Consider the following 19,223-nt stretch of genomic DNA (forward strand, 5'->3'; position numbering starts at 1 on the left):
CATTTTCCTTGTGGTACAGTTTTCTATGACTTCACCCCAGTTCTGACTACTAAGGCACTGAGTTATCCCATCTTTCTGGCTCGAAGTCAGTGATTACATTTGACTCCTATCAGCATCTCTAAACCCTTCTTCTGGCCTTCAGGGAAATGCTGTACAAAATAATCGATTTGTTGACATGAAAGAGCAGAATGTACTGAACATGAGGTTAACTAGGTAAGGACATTGCCTCACGTCCTGCTGGAAGCAGTGGCCAATTCACATTCCTCTTCCCCGGAGGCAGCATCTGTAAAGGCTGCAGGCACGGGTACTAATGACGTTTGAGATTTACATAGCACTTTCTTGTTTACAAATGCTTTTTCGTCTACTTTCTCATTCCATATCCCCAGTAGTAGGCTGGGACAGAATTGACACCCTGCCTTGTTACAGATGAGGAAACTGAGGCTCAGAAAAGTCAAAAGACCAAACAGCTCTTGTTCCAAAACAGGACTCAGTCCATTAAAACACCACTGGTGAATCTGACAATTGCCTTTTTGGCCTCAATAGGAGAACAGTGAAGCTTTGCCTCTACTCAGCTAGCTCCCAAGTGGATTGAAAAAGGCCTGGGTAGCCTTCCCCTTTTGTGATGCGGTTGACTACAGGCGTGGATGACAAAGGAAACAGGCTTGGGTATGATTCCGGAGCTGGGACAGCCCTCTGTCCCCGACTCCCACCATCCCAGAAACTGGATCAAGAGAGCTTTTGATTTCATAATTAGAGATTAACTTTTGTAAAAACTGGATAACTGGGTAACACCAGGCAGTAACTTATGATGACCATGAAAGACCCTCACAGCCTCCTTCCCCCCACCTCCACACAGACTTCCCTGCAGCCCCCTGCCTCACTCCTCCATTACCCCCTCCCACCTGCCCCCAGTTAAAACCTTCCTACGAGCAGATTTGCATGAGTAAGGAAGGAAATATCAACTGCAGGACCCCGGGGATTTGAAGTGTCTGAGCTATGGGTGAGGGTTGGCGAAAAGAAGGAATGAGTCGGGTACCCCGTACTGCACGGGCCGCCATCTAGCCACTATCTTATTTAATGCTGACTCAGCTTCTTAATGGAAGGCACCCCTCCCTCACTTTGTAATTGAGGGAATCAAAGCCCTTAGATAAGGTAAAATAAATTACCCAAAGCCACACAACGAGGTTCAAAACCAGGTCTAACTTCAGAGCCCATGTTCAATCTGCCAGACCATGGTGCCCCAAACACACACCCAGCTCTCTCACCTTACCCCAGGAACTGGGGAAAGGGTCAAGAGGGTTCCCAAATATAAATGTCCCTTCTTCAGATTTGCTTCCTCCAGTCAGTGATCGATTTGTATCCACTTCCAATCGCCCCAAAGCCAGAATCTCTAAATTATGATCCGTCAAGAAATGAACTCCAGTCGGTCCTTTCTGTTTGGCTGGGAGCACCGTTAAATCTAACCCAATTCAAAGGAAAGGACAGAATACATTAAATGTCACGCCAGAAAGCAGCATGAAAAGGGTCATCTCTGGAAGAAATCAGTGTGTTTCAGCAACATCTCAGAGCTTTTGCATGTGCCTTGTCAGAGGTACTCGCCTTTTTCATTGAAGCACCTGTGTTCAGTCGCTTCCTCCAAAGCCTCAGGCTTTCAAGTGGAGTCATAAATCTTACATGGGCAGCATCCGTCAGATGGAGGTCAGCCCACGGGCACTGCAGAGCCTCCTAGTTAAGATGCCAAGAAAGAACACCATTTGCTTTCGAGGCAGGTTTGTGAAGCCCGGCTGAGGACGAGAGGTTGACACTTTCAAGTTAATGAAGAATGTTGTGACAACCAGTGTTCTGGAGCCGTCTGTAATGATGTCCCAAGTTCAAGTACAGCGCCATTGGATAACAGGGATCTCTGAGTGGGACAGGTGGGCACAGAAGCACACTTAGAGATTGAAGAGCCGCAAAATGGCATTTCAGCCTCATCCTAGGGGTGAAACTGGCCAAGGCAAAGGGGCTCTGAGCTGAGGGGCAGGTGGGAGTAAGGGTGGAAGGGGAAGGATCTTTCCTGAAGGGCACTGGTGAAAAGCAAGAAAGAACTCAGCATTGCAGAAGCCACTTGCCCAGAGACCATTGAAAACTGATCTGCAGCTCGTAACCTTGTTTAAGTAGACTTTTTAAGTGTGCACTGTAAAATACTTCCATCACACGGAATAGAAAGAATGGCACACTGAGTATCTGGGGACCAATCACCGGGTTGATCAAATCCTAACCATCTTCCATGCTTGTTCCTCATCGTTTTTTAAGAGACAAGTCATCAGGCTGAAGTCCCCCTCCCCCTCTCCCTCCTTTCTCTCCTTCCCTAGAAATAACCAATATTCTGAACGGTGATGGTCATTCCCATGCATGCTTTCAACTGTTATTACATGTAAATATAGTATTGCTTTGTTTTCAAACTCTATTTACAGCATTGCCATTGCTATTTCCCTAAACTTCAGGTTTCTGAGATTTATCCACTTTTCACCGCTGTATTCTATTGGATAATAGACACATGTGTATTTATTCACTCATTTCTGGACAGTTAGATTGCTTCATTACTTTTTTTTTTATAAATGATGTTGCAGTAAACATTCTTATACACTTATCTTTCCATGTATCCACTGTGTACAGTTTCTAGGGAATATTCCCAGAAGCAGGGCTGATACTCCGCATGTTTTTAGCAAGAAACACACACCCACTGGGTACAGGAAGCCTCCATTCTGACTGGAGAAGGTGCAAATCCTTATTGGTGGGTGCCTTGCCCTCTGGGATGTTAAGTACGTCAAATATCATCCATGCTTAGAAGTGGAATGGCTGAGTTGAGGACTACAGAATCTTTAAATTTACTAAATAGTGACAAATTTCCCTCTCAAGTTACTAGTGACACAATCTTACCAATCATGACTGATAACTCCCATTTCTCCAGATCCTTATCCACACGTGGTATTATCTGTCTTTATTTTTTGCTCAACTGATGGTGCAAAATATTATCTCACTGTGGAATTCATTTGTGTATCCCTCATTCCTAGTGAGGTCGAACATCTTTTCATGTTGACTAGACATTTAGCTTTCACATTTAGTGAATCACCAATTTGAAATGTCCATTTTTTGTTTTGAGTTTTTCCTCTTATTGATTTGTAAATCACACATAATAATCCTTCATCAGATACATATAATATATATTATATAGTATCATATATGTATTATAATTATATACAATATACGCTACATGTATAATCACCTTTTCCATCTTGTTGCATGGTTTTCAGCCTATAACACCCAGTGCATCGGTTCACCCCAGCTCTTGTTCACCCCGGCCATGACTGTTCTTCCTCTCTGAAGGGGTATCAGCAAAACAGCCACCTTGGGAGACCCAAAAGTGTGACCTGTGACCTCTGAAACACATTCCTACAGCAGGCTCCTCTTGGACTATTTGTCTAGAATTTACTAATACGTTGAGCTTACCTTTCAACTTGATAGTGAATACCGTGAGGGCAGGAACTGGGGCCCAGGACAGTGTTTTTCACAGACAAGAATACCCCTCACTCTTGTTGATGGGTCATAAGTAGGAAGGAAGAAGCTGATCTCCTAAAAAGCATAGTTAAAAGTTGGCTAGAATAATCATTATTGTGGTGATAGCTGTCACTTATTAAACACAAACATACAAATTTAAATAATTTACTCTTCTCAACAATCCCACAAGGCAGGTGTTCTTTTTATCCGATTTTTTGAGATGAGAAAATGATGACAAAAAGAATTTTTAAAGCTTGCCCACCTAGATCGTAAATGGAAGAATTGGCACTGAAATCCAGGAAGTTGGGCTCCAAAGGTCTGCTCTTGTTCATTCATTTTATTGGTTCACCTTCCTTTTTCCCACTCCTGTCCAAATAAAGTCTTAGAGTAAGGGCAAAAGGGTTTCCAGAACTAAGAGAAAAATAAACACAGATATTGTAATTACTGCTGGCCTGGGACCTATAACTTCTCACTCCAGCTTTGCTTCTTTATGGTTTTCTCCAAAGTCCCTGTTTCTGGCAGGGCAGAACGCCTCGGGAAGCTGTAGGTTCTAGGCATTGCTGGCCTCGTGCTGTTATCCCTTGGGATTATATATATATATATATATATATATATATATATATATATATATATATAAAATTCCCATTAGTTCCATTTCTCTGAAGAACCCTGACTAATACAATTGGGATAGTAAATAGTAAATCAGAGTCAGATCATGTTGCCTCAGAGATTAAGACAGTAGGAATCCTAAAACTGCATTTGGAAAATCTAGCAGATAACATAATTCCACATGTACATTTGTGACTGGGACAGCTGAAACCTGGCAGAGTAATAAGAGACTGGCTCAAGGTCACACAAGCAAAGGAAAATTTGGTTGCGACCCACCTGGTGGGCAGGCCCCCCCTGCTGGTTTGAAGGAAAAGCAGGGATAATATTGACTACAACAGAAGAAGATTGTCTCCCTCCTAACCCCTCGTCCCCAGGACATTTCAGGTCCTTAAATACTATGGAGTCCAAGACACAAGGACCAAGTCCATTGAAGGTCTCACCAACCAAGTTGGGGATGCAGCACCTCTGCAGACAGGCAACATTTCTTTGGAGCTCTAGGTCACCTCACACTTAAAGTAAATGATTAATTTTCCTCACGTCAAGGTAATTTAAAATAGAGGACATTTGTATTTGTGACACACCTTTCCCACCTCCCAACATACACACACACACACACACACTGGCCCCCTTATTTCTTGCACTCCAAAGTTCTTTTTAATATTTAATCAAATTTTTCTAATTGATAAAATCTGATTTTGATTGTTAAAACTCCCAACTGAAACCTTAAGTGGATACCGCTCTTGAATAACACAGGTGGAGATACGGAAGAGAAAAGAAGATAAAAACTGGGGTGAAAAAACTAAAAAAGAAATATTTTTTCTAAAATAATTTATTCATAATCAGTTAAAAAAAAAAAAAAAAACCTAAATTTCCTGTGAATTCCTTAACAAAAGAACTTCTGGAAAGCTAAACTCCAGGCAGAAAATGAGTTTTACCTATCAAATGTCAGAATCTCAGGCTTCCCGATTTGACAATGGATTTTTCTAAACAACTCCCACCGTTGCCCTCTCTGGGGCCAGGACAGTGAAATAAAGGAACACTGAACCTCAGCTACATGGATGTTCAACTGTTTACACATAAAAATGAAAGCTAGTAGAGGGGAAGCTTAAATGTCCTTGCCATTTGGTCCATTTACTCGGGGAGTTTGCCATTAGGCGGTACTGTACTCAGTAGGAAAGAGGTTCAGGGAATGTGACGAGCAGAAACATCACTCTCCTGCTATCACATTTGATGCTGATTAAAATAATGGGAGAGGGATAAAAAAAGGGTGGATGGAGGAAGGGAAGGAGGAACGAAGAGACGAGAGAGAGAGAGAGAGAGAGTAAAAGGATAATTTTTGGTCAGAGCAATATTCTTGAATTTGCCTTGGACCATAAAAATATTCATAGTGAAAAAGCGACCTCTTCTGGTCACATGAAGGAAATTCAAGAACTTCTCTCAGCGAAGTTCAAACTTCAAAGATGGGTGAATTACTATTGATACATTGAAAAAGAACTGCATTCACAGTTTAATAAATCTGCCATTGTGCACTGAAATAAACCCCATAAACTAGAAAATTCAACTCAGAGTCAGTGCTGGAGGATGATGTTTCAACAAACCCAGGGAGAAAGCAGACGTAGATACGACCTTGCTCACAATCTACCCTTCTTCAGAGAGATCTTCTCCCCCTGTTAAATTATGGAAAGCCAAGTCAAATTTATCCTCTTATGATAAAGGAACTTTTCCGAAATATAATTCAGGAGTAAAGACTACACTTACTGCTCCAAAGTAACAGAAGTGGCAGAACATCTGAGCTCTCCATGAGGTCACGATGGCTCACTTGGGCTCCATTTGGAGCCAGTTAGACTTGGATTTGAAAGCTGGGTTTATATAAATAGGTAACTTTGAGCCAAGGCTTAACAGTCTGTTTTCCCAACTGTAAAATGGGCAGAGTAACACCTGTTCAGGGTTTGTTCTGACGACTCCAGGAGAGAGTTTGTGAAGCACTAGGCAGGTAGGAGAGGCTTGGTAAGGCTGGACCACTTTCTGGGTGGCTATCACTGAGTACAATACAGCTATAATTAATTAAACTGTGCAGCCAACATTTGTGTATTAGCTCTTCTGTTTTTACATTTAGTCTTTTAAAACACTGAAGAGAAATATTTCTTTTATTGTGGTAAAGTATGGGTAACACAAATCATTTTAACGACTTTGAAGTAGCATTAATTACATTCCCAATTTTGTGTGACCAGCACCGCTATCTGTTCCCAAAACTTTTTCATCACCCTAAACAGAAACTGTGTACCCAACAAACAGTCGCTCCCCATTTCCCTCACAGCTTCCCGCTCTGGCACCCCTGGTAACCTCCAATCTACTTTCTGTCTCCGTTGAAGATGCCTATTCTAGATTTTTCATGTAAGTGGACTCATACAATATTTGACCTTTTGTGTCTGGCTTATTTCCCTTAGCATACTGTTTTCAAGGTTCACCCATTGTCATAGCATGTATTAAAACTGTTTTCCTGTACATGGGTGAATTATATTCCAGCCATGAATAATATTCTGGTAGGTACAGTCTGTTTATCCATTCATCTGTTGATGGACCCTTGGGCTTTTTCCACCTTTTGGCTATTGTGAATAATGCTGCAATGAAGAATGATGTACAAGTATCTGTTTGAGTCCCTGTTTTCAATTATTTCAATTATTGTTTCAATTATTCAATACCTAAGGAGAAGAATTGCTGGGTCATGTGGTAATTCTATATTTAACTTTTTGAGAAACTGCTAAAGTATTTTTCACAGCATCTGCACCATTTTACATTCTCACCTACAACATACAACTGTTTCAATCTACCCACATCCTTGCTTGTTATTTTCTGCTTTTTGATTATCACCATCGTAGCAGGTGTGAAGTAGAATTTTGTCACGATTCTGACTTGCATTTCCCAAACAACTAAAGATGTTTAGCATCTTTTCACGCACTAATTGGCCATTTGTATATCTTTTTTGGAAAAATGTCTATTCAAGTCCTTTGTCCATTTTTTAATTGGGTTGTTTGTCTTTTTGTTGTGAAGTTGTAGGTGTTTTTATATTCTGGATAATAAACACTTATCGTATGTATGATTTGCAAATATTTTCTCCCATTCTGTAGGTTGTCTTTTCACTTTCTTAACTTGCAAAAACAGTTGCTTTGTTGTAGATCAAGCAAAGACTCCAAGTAGAACTGATGAGCTGGGAAGACCGGCACAGGAGTTTGGGAGCATAGGTGCTGCTGACCTGTACAGATTCTGGGTGGAAACAGAGCCCCATATGGAAGACAAGGAAGCCGATGTAGGAAATGGGAACTAAATAAGTAAACTGGTTATTTTTTCAAAATTCAAGAGACGGACTCAGTAATGGATTGGACGACAGAGACGTGACTAGCTGTCCAGCTTGATCAGTCCAATAGCAGGTGATGCCATCTACTGAGAAGAAACATAATAGAGGCAGACAAAGTGAGGCTGGATATAATCAGTTCAGTTTGAGGAACGGCCTGAGGGACTTGTAAGTCTATAGCTCAAAAAGTTTCCAGACTGTCAGGCTCAGTGAGTGCCACCAACCGTCACCTGGGGTCCTTGTGTGTGGCCCCCAGGAGCTGTTCTAACTCACCATCCCCAGCTGATTCTCATCTCCAAGCCTTGTACCTCAGAAGCCTGAGTCGCTGTCTCCCATCCATGAACAAGGCACCCCAGCTAAACCCCACTTAACCCAGTTACCGTGTTGTGTGAGCCTGGGAAATCCACGTCACCACTGCGGGCCTCAGTTCCTCGCCTGTAGAATGAGAGAAGTTAGAAAAGATGACCTCCAAGGGTCCTTCTTAGCCCACTCAGCTCTGGTTCCAAAGAGGAATACACGGCGCTTCATTGATCTATCACCAGGGGGCACCAGATGTTACCAAGTCCAAGCTGGTACTGCTTGCCACACAACAGGCCAATAAATCGAGAGAGATGAGTTGCTGGGGCAAGGAATAGAGACTTAATTCCGAAAGCCAGCTAACCGAGAAGATGGTGGACTAGTGCCCCAAAGAACCATCTTTTCCGAGTTAGAATTCAGACTCTATTATACTAAAAGGGGAGAAGGTAAAGTCCTGGTTCTGGTCAGCCTCCAGAGAGCATGTGTTAATTTATTTCCTGCAGCCATTCACAGGTGGATCTGGTCAGGATGTTTGCTGTGAGCTAAACAAAGGTATTTTAGCTTAATGCTCATTACCTGGGAGGCAGGGTGCCCAGAGATGGGTCATTATGCATAATTAAAGCTTATAGGCAACATCCCTTTCCTGATTAACTTGTAGCAAAAGCAAGCAAATGCAAAGGTTAAAGTTAAAGGAACAGACCTAAAATGGAGTTAGATTCGTTCTTCCCTATCACACGGAGAGCTGCCCTCGTGCAGGGCTGCAGTGGAAGGACCCTTATCCAGCCAGAGGACCCACAGGATGCTGAGGTAAAATGAGATTTGGAACACAATCCTTCCACACCCTGATGACTCAGTCAAAGCCATAGGTCTGAAAAAACTTGCTCAATAAACAGCACTGGCAGCCAACTTTCTATTATCTTTATACTCTTTATGACTTTATTAAGGTGAAAAGCATTGTCTAGCTCTTCACTGCCGGAGTTTGAGTCAGTCAGACATATGAATTTTCAAGGTAAATTAGATTCAATAATTTTCAGTCCAATTATGTAACAGACAAGGAAAAAGGGACTAGGTTTCTTGTCTGTGGTTGACGTAGACCTGTAGCTCAAGGCTCTGCTGATACATCAGAATCACCAGGATGCTTTTAAATTTACTGATGAGCAGATCCCAACCCAGAGCAGCAGCAACCCCTTGCGAGGCCACAGCTCTCCCTTCAGCTGAAAGACGAACTTGAGACAGATTCCAGCTCCTTTGCTCTCCTCCCCCCACCTCACTCCCTCGAACTCACAGTCTCGTTACTAAATCAAGTTCAGCTCCTCCCTGCGTCTACGGTGCAGAAGAAAAACTTGAGGCCATCTGGAAGGTCTCCAGCAGGGGGCAGTGGTGTACAGATGGCACTTTCAAAGCTGCTTTTGTAAAGAGCTTTTAACGTGGCGGTTAATGCGGATTTAGTCCTATTATCATCCTTATTAACCAGATAAACCCATAAAGGAAATACCGTTGGAGGCTTTTAGAGGCCAGAACGTTCCGTCTGTTCTTTTTCAAAGAAGCAAAAACAGCGTCCTGATACCTATAATTCTAGAATTGTTATTACCGCCAATCAATGAATTTCTGGCTGGAATGGCGTGGATTTGCCAGTCTGTCCCTCTTAGTGGGGGTCTAATCCTGGTCATTAACACTTAACAGAAAGGCTGCTATGGTGCAAGTCACAATTTCTTTGAGACGTCTTTTCTCACCTCTAATTTAGCTACAAAGATATCTGCCCAATCCATCTCACAGGATTTTGTGAGGGTCACACCGAATAACATATAACAAGGTACTTTGAAATCTATAAAAGGGATGCAAATGCCAGATGAAACTACTTTACAGGTGAGGGTCACTTCACAATGTTTCATTTACAATTAGCCAAAAACAAATAATCCAAACATCCAAAATTATCAAATTTGAGACCCTCAATTTTGCAGCAAGTATTTGAGGGTGCATATGGTGTATCCACTCAAAAGAAATCTTTATAACCACCTAAAGGGATTGATATATACACACTACTATATATAAAATAGATAACTAATAAGGACCTACTGTATAGTACAGGGAAATCTATTCAATACTCTGTAATGACCTATATGGGAATAGAATCTAAAAAAGGGTGGATATATGTGTATGTATAATGGACTCACTTTGCTGTACAGCAGAAACTAACACAACATTGTAAATCAACTATACTCCAGTTTTAAAAAAGTATATTAGATGGGCTTCCCTGGTGGCGCAGTGGTTAAGTCTGCCTGCCGATGCAGAGGACACGGGTTCGTGCCCCGGTCCGGGAAGATCCCACATGCCGCGGAGCGGCTGGGCCCGTGAGCCATGGCCCCTGAGCCTGCGCGTCCGGAGCCTGTGCTCCGCAATGGGAGAGGCCACAACAGTGAGAGGTCCGCGTACCGCAAAAAAAAAAAAAAAAAAGTATATTAGAAGGAAGCTTAGTGACACTATTAATGATGCACGGTAAGTGAAAAAAAAGTCAGACCACAGTATAATAAGGTACAATATGACTCCCTTTAAATACGCATGTATTTATATCTGTATATTAGCTAGATATATACATATACATATAAAAATGGCAGCGGGGAGATGGAAGATGATACCCAAAATGGTAGCAATGGTTATGTCTGGGCAACTAGATCCATTGCATGTGCCTTCTTGTGTCACTTTACAGACTAAAGAATAAGAAGTAGGATAATGGGACAACTAAGTGAGTTTCCCCCCATTTAAATTTATTATTAATTTATAGTAGTATAAATAAACTGCATAAATTTGAACTTACATTCATTTACTTTTAAACATAAACACAAAAAAGAATGATTCAAGTGACTGTACTTCAATAAGTGCAGGGGTTTTATATTTCACACCCTTGAAAATCATCATGTTGCATTTTGCTTCCCCATTCCTACTTCAGATATCGATCTCCTTTGCAGGAAGTGCTGGGGAAGGAAGAGAAAACGGCCTTCCGTGAATGAAGCGTCATATGGCCATGCGTGTATCGGGGCATTTATTTCATGCGTTCATTTTGCCAGATTGTGAGCTCCTTGGGGCAGGAATTATGCTTATCCATATTATGTCCCCAATCTCTTGTATATAATAGGTGCTCAATAAATGCTAGTTAGATGTATGGTTTTTCAAATTACCAAGGTAAATTAAATCCAATAATTTTCAATCCAATTACAAGATAACAAGAAAAGGATCAGGTTTCTTGCCTGTGGTTGATACAGACCTGTAGTTCAGGGCTCTACTGATGCATTAGAATCACCTGGGTGCTTCTAAATACACCAAAATCAGTGCATGTAGCTCTACTCTATTCTTGTTAACTGCTGGTGAAATTCTTTAGCATGAATCGTTCATTTAACTTCTGTCTCTCTCTCTCTTTCTCTGTCTCTCTCTCTGTGCCATCTATCTATTTGCTGCTACTATAAATCCTATAATACTTATACATGCCTCTTTGCTTAAGTGATAATATTAAACATTTATTTTCTAAAGTAAAAGTTAATGTAAAGAAACAAATTAGAAACAGGTTAGGGTCAATTAACTTACGACAAAACAGCCAAGAATATACAATGGGGAAAGGACAGTCTCTCCAATTAATGATGTTAGGAAAACTGGACAGCCACATGCAAGAGAGTAACACTGGACCACTGTATTGTACCGTACACAAAAGTTAACTCAAGGTCAATTAAAGACTTGACTGTTAGGCCTGAAACCATAAAAATCCTAGAAGGAAACACAGGAGACAATGATTTTTTTTCGATTTGACACCAAAAGCAAAGGCTACAAAAGCAAAAATAAACAAGTAGGACCACATCAAAGTGAAAAGCTTCTGCACAGCAAAGGGTAACCATCAATAAAATGAAAAGACAGCCTATGGGATGGCAGAAAATATTTGCAAATTATATACCTGATAAACAGTTAATATCCACAATATGTAAAGAACTCATACAACTCAATAGCAAAAGAAAAAATCTGATTAAAAAATGGGCAGAGGATCTGAATAGACATTTTTCCAAGGAAGACGTACACACAGATGGCCAACAGGTACATGAAAAGGTGCTCAACATCACTAATCATCAGGGAAATGCAAATCAAAACCACAATGATATATCACCTCACACCTGTTAGAATAGCTATTATCAGAAAAACAAGAAAAAACAAGTGTTACCAACGATGAGGATAAAAGGGAAACCTTGTGCACTCTCGGTAGTAATGTAAATTAGTACAACCACTATAGAAAACAAAAACAATATAGAGGTTCCTCAAGAAATTAAAAACAGAGTTACCATGTGATCCAGCAATCCCCCTTCCGGGTATTTCTCTGAAGGATAATTTTTTTTGGATATGACACCAAAAGCAAAGGCTACAAAAGCAAAAATAAACAAGTGGGACCACATCAAAGTGAAAAGCTAACTCGAAAACACATATGTACCCCCCATATTCATTGTAGCATTATTTACATTAGCTAAGATATGGAAGCAACCTAAATGTCCAACAATAGATGAATGGATAAAGAAGATGTGGTATATACATATACAATGAAATATTACTCAACTTTATAAAAAAGAATGAATTTTGCCATTTGCGCCAACATGGATGGACTTGGAGGGAATTATGCTAAGTCAGAAAGAGAAAGACAAATAGTGTATGACTTCACTTATATGTGGAATCTAAAAAGCAAACAAACAAACTCATGGATCCCAGAAAACAGATTGGTGGTTACCAGAGGAAGAGTGGCGAATTGAACGAAATGGGTGAAGGGGTTAAAAAGTACAAACTCCCATCTATAAAACAAATGTCATGGGGATGTCATGTACAGCATGGGGACTATAGTTAATAATAGTGTATTATACATTTGACAGCTGCTAAGAGAATAAATCTTAAAAGTTTTCATCTCACACACACACACAAATTGTAACTATGTGCAGTGGATGTTAACTGGAGTTACTGTGGTGAGCATTTTACAGTATATACAAATTTGGAATCACTACGTTTTATATCTGAAACTAATATAATGCAGCATGTCAATTATATCTAATATTTAAGAGGTCCAAAAGTACAGTATCTTGGAACCAAAGGAATTGAGTTGCTATCAACACAAATGGAAAAAATGTTTTTGTTGTTGTTGTTACCAGCATTTATTAAATGTTTATGAGCCAAGCTCTTGCAAAAGAAAGAGACAGAAAGAGAGGGGAAGGAAGGGAGGGAGGGAAGGAGGGAGGGAGAGAGGGAGGGAAGGAGGGACAGAGAGACAGAGGAAAGGAAGGAAGGAAGGAAGGAAGGAAGGAAGGAAGGAAGGAAGGAAGGAAGGAAGGAAGAAGGAAAGGAAGAAAGAGAGAGGGAGAGAGAAAGAAGGAAAAAAAGGAAAGAAAGAAAGAGGTTAGATATTATTACCTCTAGAATTAGTCCATAATAGGTATATGATAGTTAATGTTGGGCTCACTCTTTTATTTTTGCAACTGGATGTGAAATTTAATCTTGGGGTAGTAGGAGTCCAGTGAGTGATACTTTTCAATTCTCTTTGCCTAAAGGTAACCTACCTGGGTTCAACATTTTTTGATCTGGCTTTGAGGGTCTTCCAATTCTGCATGTCTCCTCTGTTCTTTGGCTTTTAGGAAGTTCTCCCTGGGGCTACAAGTGGGTCGTCCTTCTTTTTTTTTTTATAGTAAACACAGAAACAGAATCCCAAAAGTCAGATTCTGTGCTTCCTCATTTACTAATCTATCCCACCTTGCTATGGAGTTTAAATGACCGAACTGCATGGCTCCAGGCTTTTCTATCACCAATGCCCTCCCTCCTGGTGTATTTTTCCTAACTGTGGTCACCTCAGAATTTAAAGGATTTCCTTTTGGCCACAAAATCGCACTTACTAATCATGCATTTAATTTTATAAGTATCACAGATAGGGAAATATATCCATCATTCTCATCAGCATGAGTGTACAAGGGTGATTGCACTGAGTTACTATGAGTCCAGTTCAAAGTGAAAAAATGTAATATTTGAGTTCATCTCAGATCCTTTTTGAAGGTTGATGTATCATTTCATTAAGCTTTTCCAAAGACTGAAAAAAAGCTCTGGGACTCTCTACCACTCATATAAAATGAATAAAAGTAGGGATTTTACATAGCCTAGCATTTAAAAAAAATACACTGATGCACTGATCCCAACCCAGAGATTGTGATTCTCCTGGTCTGAGGTGAGTCCTGGCATTAGTATATTTTCTTTTTTTTTTGCTATTCTTTTTTGAATTTTTGAATTTTACTTTATTTTTTTATACAGCAGGTTCTTATTAGTTATCCATTTTATACATATTAGTGTATATATGTCAATCCCAGTCTCCCAGTATATTTTCAAAGCTGCCTGGGGTTGAGTACCACAGATGGGTAAGATTTCCTGATTACATTTCTCCTGTTGCCACCAGAAGATGTCCGGTGTGCACATTGAGCTATCATGTGCTTCCTCTCTGGAGAAAGGGCTGGCCTCTTCCAGGACTACAGGAAGCCCAGAGACACGGAGCAGCAGCGGGAGGCAGCTGGGAGGATGGGGGTGGGGCCTTCCACTTGCCTGGTCCCTTCACTGTCTGTGCATCACTCACTGCTACTCCTCCGGTTAGAGCCAGGGATTCTCCACGTGTCCCTCCTCTTCAGAGCTGCCACATCCCAAGTTCAGTTACCAGATATTAGCAGTGAGGATGCGGAGTCAGTATCGATGGAATGATTCCCCACTTTATTGCTGTCCCCAAAAAATAAACCAGCATTTTTTTTAATTTCAGTTGAAATTTCATTGAAGAAACAGGAAATAAAAATAACAAATATGGCAAGTTAAAAATCATGTATCACCTATAGGTGGAATTTTAAAAAATGATACAAATGAACTTATTTACGAAGCAGAAATAGACTCAAAGACATAGAAGACAAATTTATGGTTACCAAAGGTGATGGGCAGGGAAATAAATTAGGATTATGGGATTAACATATACACACTACTATATATAAAACAGGTAAACAACAAGGACCTACTGTAGAGCACAGAGAACTCTACTCAATATCTTGAAATAACCTATAATGGAAAAGAATCTGAAAAAGAATATATATATATGTATATATATATATATATATACATATATATATATGACTGAATCACTTTGCTGTACACCTGAAACTAACACAACATTGTAAATTAACTATACTTCGATTTTAAAAATTGGGAAATGGAAAAAAAAAATCATGAAACTTCTATTTTAAACCCCTGTCAAGGTTCTGTTTTGACATTTTCATAGATCCTAATCTTTCCCTTAGCCCGTCTGTGACTCCATCTGAAACAATCCTGGGGAATTTCCTCTAGTTCTTGTTCTGGGGAGCTAAACTTAACTGCACTTTATATATTTATTTTTTTTTCAAATTGTGTACCATGGTTCATTATATCAACTTTTAAAAACTTTTTATTAGAGTATAGTTGATTTACAATGTTGTGTTAGTTTCAGGTGTTGACTGCACTTTAAACAGGTCAGACTCTCCACACTTTATGCACCTGCCAGGATTGATGGAAACTCCAGGTCCTTTAGAACTGGGTTCCTAATGTGTAGTCTCCATCTAAGAAAGGATGGTGAAGAAGGTTCTTCAAAATCGGTTCCCTGTGTGGCTTTAGGATGACCTCTCTTGACCTTGGGGAGGTCACTCTCACCTTTCTCCAAAGTCCCCACGGCACTGATCCCTGAAAGTGTCAGCCTTTTTCTGGAGCTTGAAACCCTCTCCCAAGTTCTCCATTTGGTTGCTAGGATTGGCCGGGCACACATGCAGCTCAGCATCCGTACCCATCCCTTCCTACTACAGTGTCAGCTCCATGAGGTTAAGGATTTGGTTGTGTGCTTCCTTGACTCCTCCAGCACACAGAACAGTGCCTGGGCCTTCACACACAGAGCAGGTGCTCACGAGTGATCCAGCAACCCCACTCCTGGGCACATATCTGGAAAAGACAAAAACTCTAATTCAAAAAGACACATGCACCCCAGTGTTCATAGCAGCACTATTCACACTAGCCAAGACATGGAAACAACCTAAATGTCCATCAACAGAGGAATGGATAAAGAATATGTGAGATATATATATGGCTGAGTAATATTCCATTTTATATATATATATATATATATATATATATAATGGAATATTACTCAGCCATAAAAAAGAATGAAATATTGCCATTTGCAGCAACATGGATGGATCTAGAGATTATCATACTAAGTGAAGTAAGTCAGGTAGAGAAAGACAAATGTTATATGATATCACTTATATGTGGAATCTAAAAAATAATACAAATGTATCTTTACAAAACAGAAACAGACTCACAGACTTAGAAAACAAACTATGGTTGCCAAAGGGGAAAGGGAGGAGGGAGGGATAAATTAGGAGTTTGGGATTAGCAGATACACACTCCTATAGATAAAACAGATAAACAACAAGGACCTACTATATAGCACAGGGAATTATATTCAATATCTTGTAATAACTATAATGGAAAATAATCTGAAAATATATATATATATACGTGAAACAAAATCACTTTGCTGTACTCCTGAAACTAACACAATATTTTAAATCCACTATACTTCAATTTCAAAAAAATCAATACATATTTGTTGAATAAATGAATTACCTGTCTGAGGCAAGCAGTGGAGTCTGGTCCCATGAGTCACTTTGTAGCCTTGATGGTGGGTGTCATCCCTTCACTTGGGCAGCCTAAGACCCATCAACCAATGGATAGACAAACTTGGAGTTATTCATGCAATAAAATCTAGCAACAAAGGTACAGAATGTACTACTAGGACACACAGACGAATCTTACCAATTTCAGTTGAGTGAAGGAAGCCAGCCATAAGAGAGTGCACGCTATCTGCTCCCATTTATGTGAAGTTCAAAAGCAAGCAGAACTAATCAATTATGATGATCTTAGTAGTTAGTGTTTCTATAACAAAAAACCAGAGATTGGGTGGCTTAAACCATAGAAACTTATTTCTCACAGTTCTGGAGGCTAAGCCCAAGATCAAGGTGCCAGCAGATTCAGTGTCTGGTGAAGGCTCCCTTCCCTGTTTGCAGAATGCTGCATTCTTGCTATGTCTTCATGTGGTGGAAATGATCTCTTCCATGTCATTTATAAGGGCACTAATCCCATTCATGAGGGCTCTGCCCTCATGACCTGATCATCTCCAGAGGTCCTACCTCCTAATACCATCCCAATGGGGACTGGGACTTCAACATATGATTGGGGCTGGGGGGCAGGGGGACACAAACATTTAGACCCCAGCAATGACGGAAGTTGTAATAGTGGTGACCCAAGGAAGGGGTGGGTTTTGACTGGAAGAGATACAGGGAACTTTATGGGGTGCAGGAAATGTTCTATATCTTGCTCTGAGTAGTGGTAACATGGGGTAAACATACAAAAATCAAAGGTAGGGCTTCCCTGGTGGCGCAGTGGTTGAGAGTCCGCCTGCCGATGCAGGGTACACGGGTTCGTGTCCCGGTCCGGGAAGATCCCACATGCCGTGGAGTGGCTGGGCCCGTGAGCCATGGCCGCTGGGTCTGCACGTCCGGAGCCTGTGCTCCGCAACGGGAGAGGCCACAACAGTGAGAGGCCTGCGTACCACAAAACAAAAACAAAAACAAAAACAAAAAAAATCAAAGGTATTCATTTATGTTGTGCACTTTGTATATCTGTTCTACCCCAATTTTTAAAAAATTATTTATTTACTTTTGGCTGCATTGGGTCTTCGTTAGGTTGTGCGGGCTTCTCATTGCAGTGGCTCCTCTTGTTGCGAAACACAGGCTCTAGGCTCGAGAGCTTTCGTAGTTGTGGCTCTCGGGCTCTAGAGCACAGGCTCAGTTGTAGCACACGGGCTTAGTTGCTCCCCAGCACGTGGGATCTTCCCGGACCAGGGCTCGAACCCGTGTCCCCCGCATTGTCAGGTGGATTCTTAACCACTGTGCCACCAGGGAAGCCCTACCTCAATTTTAAAATTCACTTTTAAAAACATCCCTCTCCCACTCAGAAACACCCTGTAAGTCTGTATCTCTTATCTAGTTCTCAGTTAATAAAGCAGAACTGTTTGTCATTCTGAAGCCTAACAAAGGACCTGGCCTTTTCCAGTCTGACACACCAGCTTCCTTTCTACCTCCCTAAGGGAATTTTATTTTTATAATGTCAAGATTTCTTACACATAATGTCCACTAAGGTACAGTAGGAACATTTCCTTGAAGAAAGTCATTACCATTTATTTACTTATGAAAACAAGATCCAGGGCAGAGGGCTCCCCCTCTTCAGCCCCACCACACAGTAGTGGCAGCCATGTGGTCCACTCCCAGGATTAGAGATATTGCTGGAGGGTGTAGGTCTTCAGAAGACAGCTCTCCATAAATAAAAACCAAACCAACTTCTTCAGGTTATTAAGAAAAATGAGCAGAAGAAAATAAGTCAATTGTAATTTAAAAAAATACATCAACTAAAAAATAATTCAAGAACCATCAACTGATTGAAGATTTTGAAAAAAAAATGATGGGGAAAGGAAGTATCCAGTAAAACTATGGTAGGATTCCCAAATGTGTTCCTTATAAAAATTGAGTCAATGATGTGATTTTAACTGAGAGAAATTGCACGTGCCCTGGATAAGATTTAGTAAGAAAAAGAAGGGAAAAAAAAATGAAAAATAGTTTGTGGAATTCTATGCATATTTGTGTTTTATATTTCTTTACATATTTAGAGTCATCTGAGTAACATAAAAATCAAGCAGAAAAAAAGATTTTAGTAAATTTTTCCTATCCTAGCTAAGACAGATTGTGCAATGGGTTTTCATTCTTTTCTGATGTTAAAATCGGGGTGCATCAGACTCAGCCATCCAACTACGAATTATTGAGTACTATGGTAAGTGACATAGGACACATCCACTAACTGCTATTTTGATCAAAGCTTCCAAGTTTGTTTTAAAAATCATGTACATAAGTTAAATGCACTTGCAAGGCAGTTTTTCCATTTCTTTTAAGTTCTGTATAAAAACTTTCTTATTCTAATCATTTATATCACTGTTCAGTCTAGATTTACTTTTGCATATTTAATGGGGTGATGAATAACTTTACAAGTGAATACAAATCCCTTATAAGAATATTTTCCAGGGCTTCCCTGGTGGCGCAGTGGTTGGGAATCTGCCTGCTGATGCAGGGGACGTGGGTTCGTGCCCCAGTCCGGGAGGATCCCACATGCCACAGAGCGGCTGGGCCTGTGAGCCATAGCCACTGAGCCTGCGTGTCCAGAACCTGTGCTCCACAGCAGGAGAGGCCATAGCAGTGGGAGGCCCGCATACCGCAAAAAAAAAAAAAAGAATATTTTCCAGATGCTTCCCAACAAA

At 40.6% G+C, this 19,223-nt stretch overlaps 1 long non-coding RNA gene across 3 annotated transcripts; it reads right to left on the reverse strand.

Annotated features, from left to right (window-relative positions):
* Nucleotides 1–1,608: 1,608 nt before the first annotated feature.
* Nucleotides 1,609–18,883, reverse strand: LOC137224578 (uncharacterized). 3 transcript variants are annotated; one of them, XR_010943386.1, is made up of 8 exons: nucleotides 18,093–18,883; nucleotides 17,266–17,460; nucleotides 16,673–16,792; nucleotides 16,484–16,566; nucleotides 15,362–15,796; nucleotides 3,803–3,906; nucleotides 3,493–3,615; nucleotides 1,609–1,725 (listed from the first exon to the last, which is right to left on the reverse strand). It is a non-coding gene; the product is annotated as an uncharacterized lncRNA (long non-coding RNA). The 3 variants fall into 3 exon arrangements; XR_010943387.1 differs by lacking the exon at nucleotides 17,266–17,460; XR_010943385.1 differs by having other exon boundaries at nucleotides 16,673–17,460.
* Nucleotides 18,884–19,223: the final 340 nt, after the last annotated feature.

Source organism: Pseudorca crassidens, chromosome 5, assembly GCF_039906515.1.
Source record: "Pseudorca crassidens isolate mPseCra1 chromosome 5, mPseCra1.hap1, whole genome shotgun sequence".
Taxonomy (NCBI): domain Eukaryota; kingdom Metazoa; phylum Chordata; class Mammalia; order Artiodactyla; family Delphinidae; genus Pseudorca; species Pseudorca crassidens.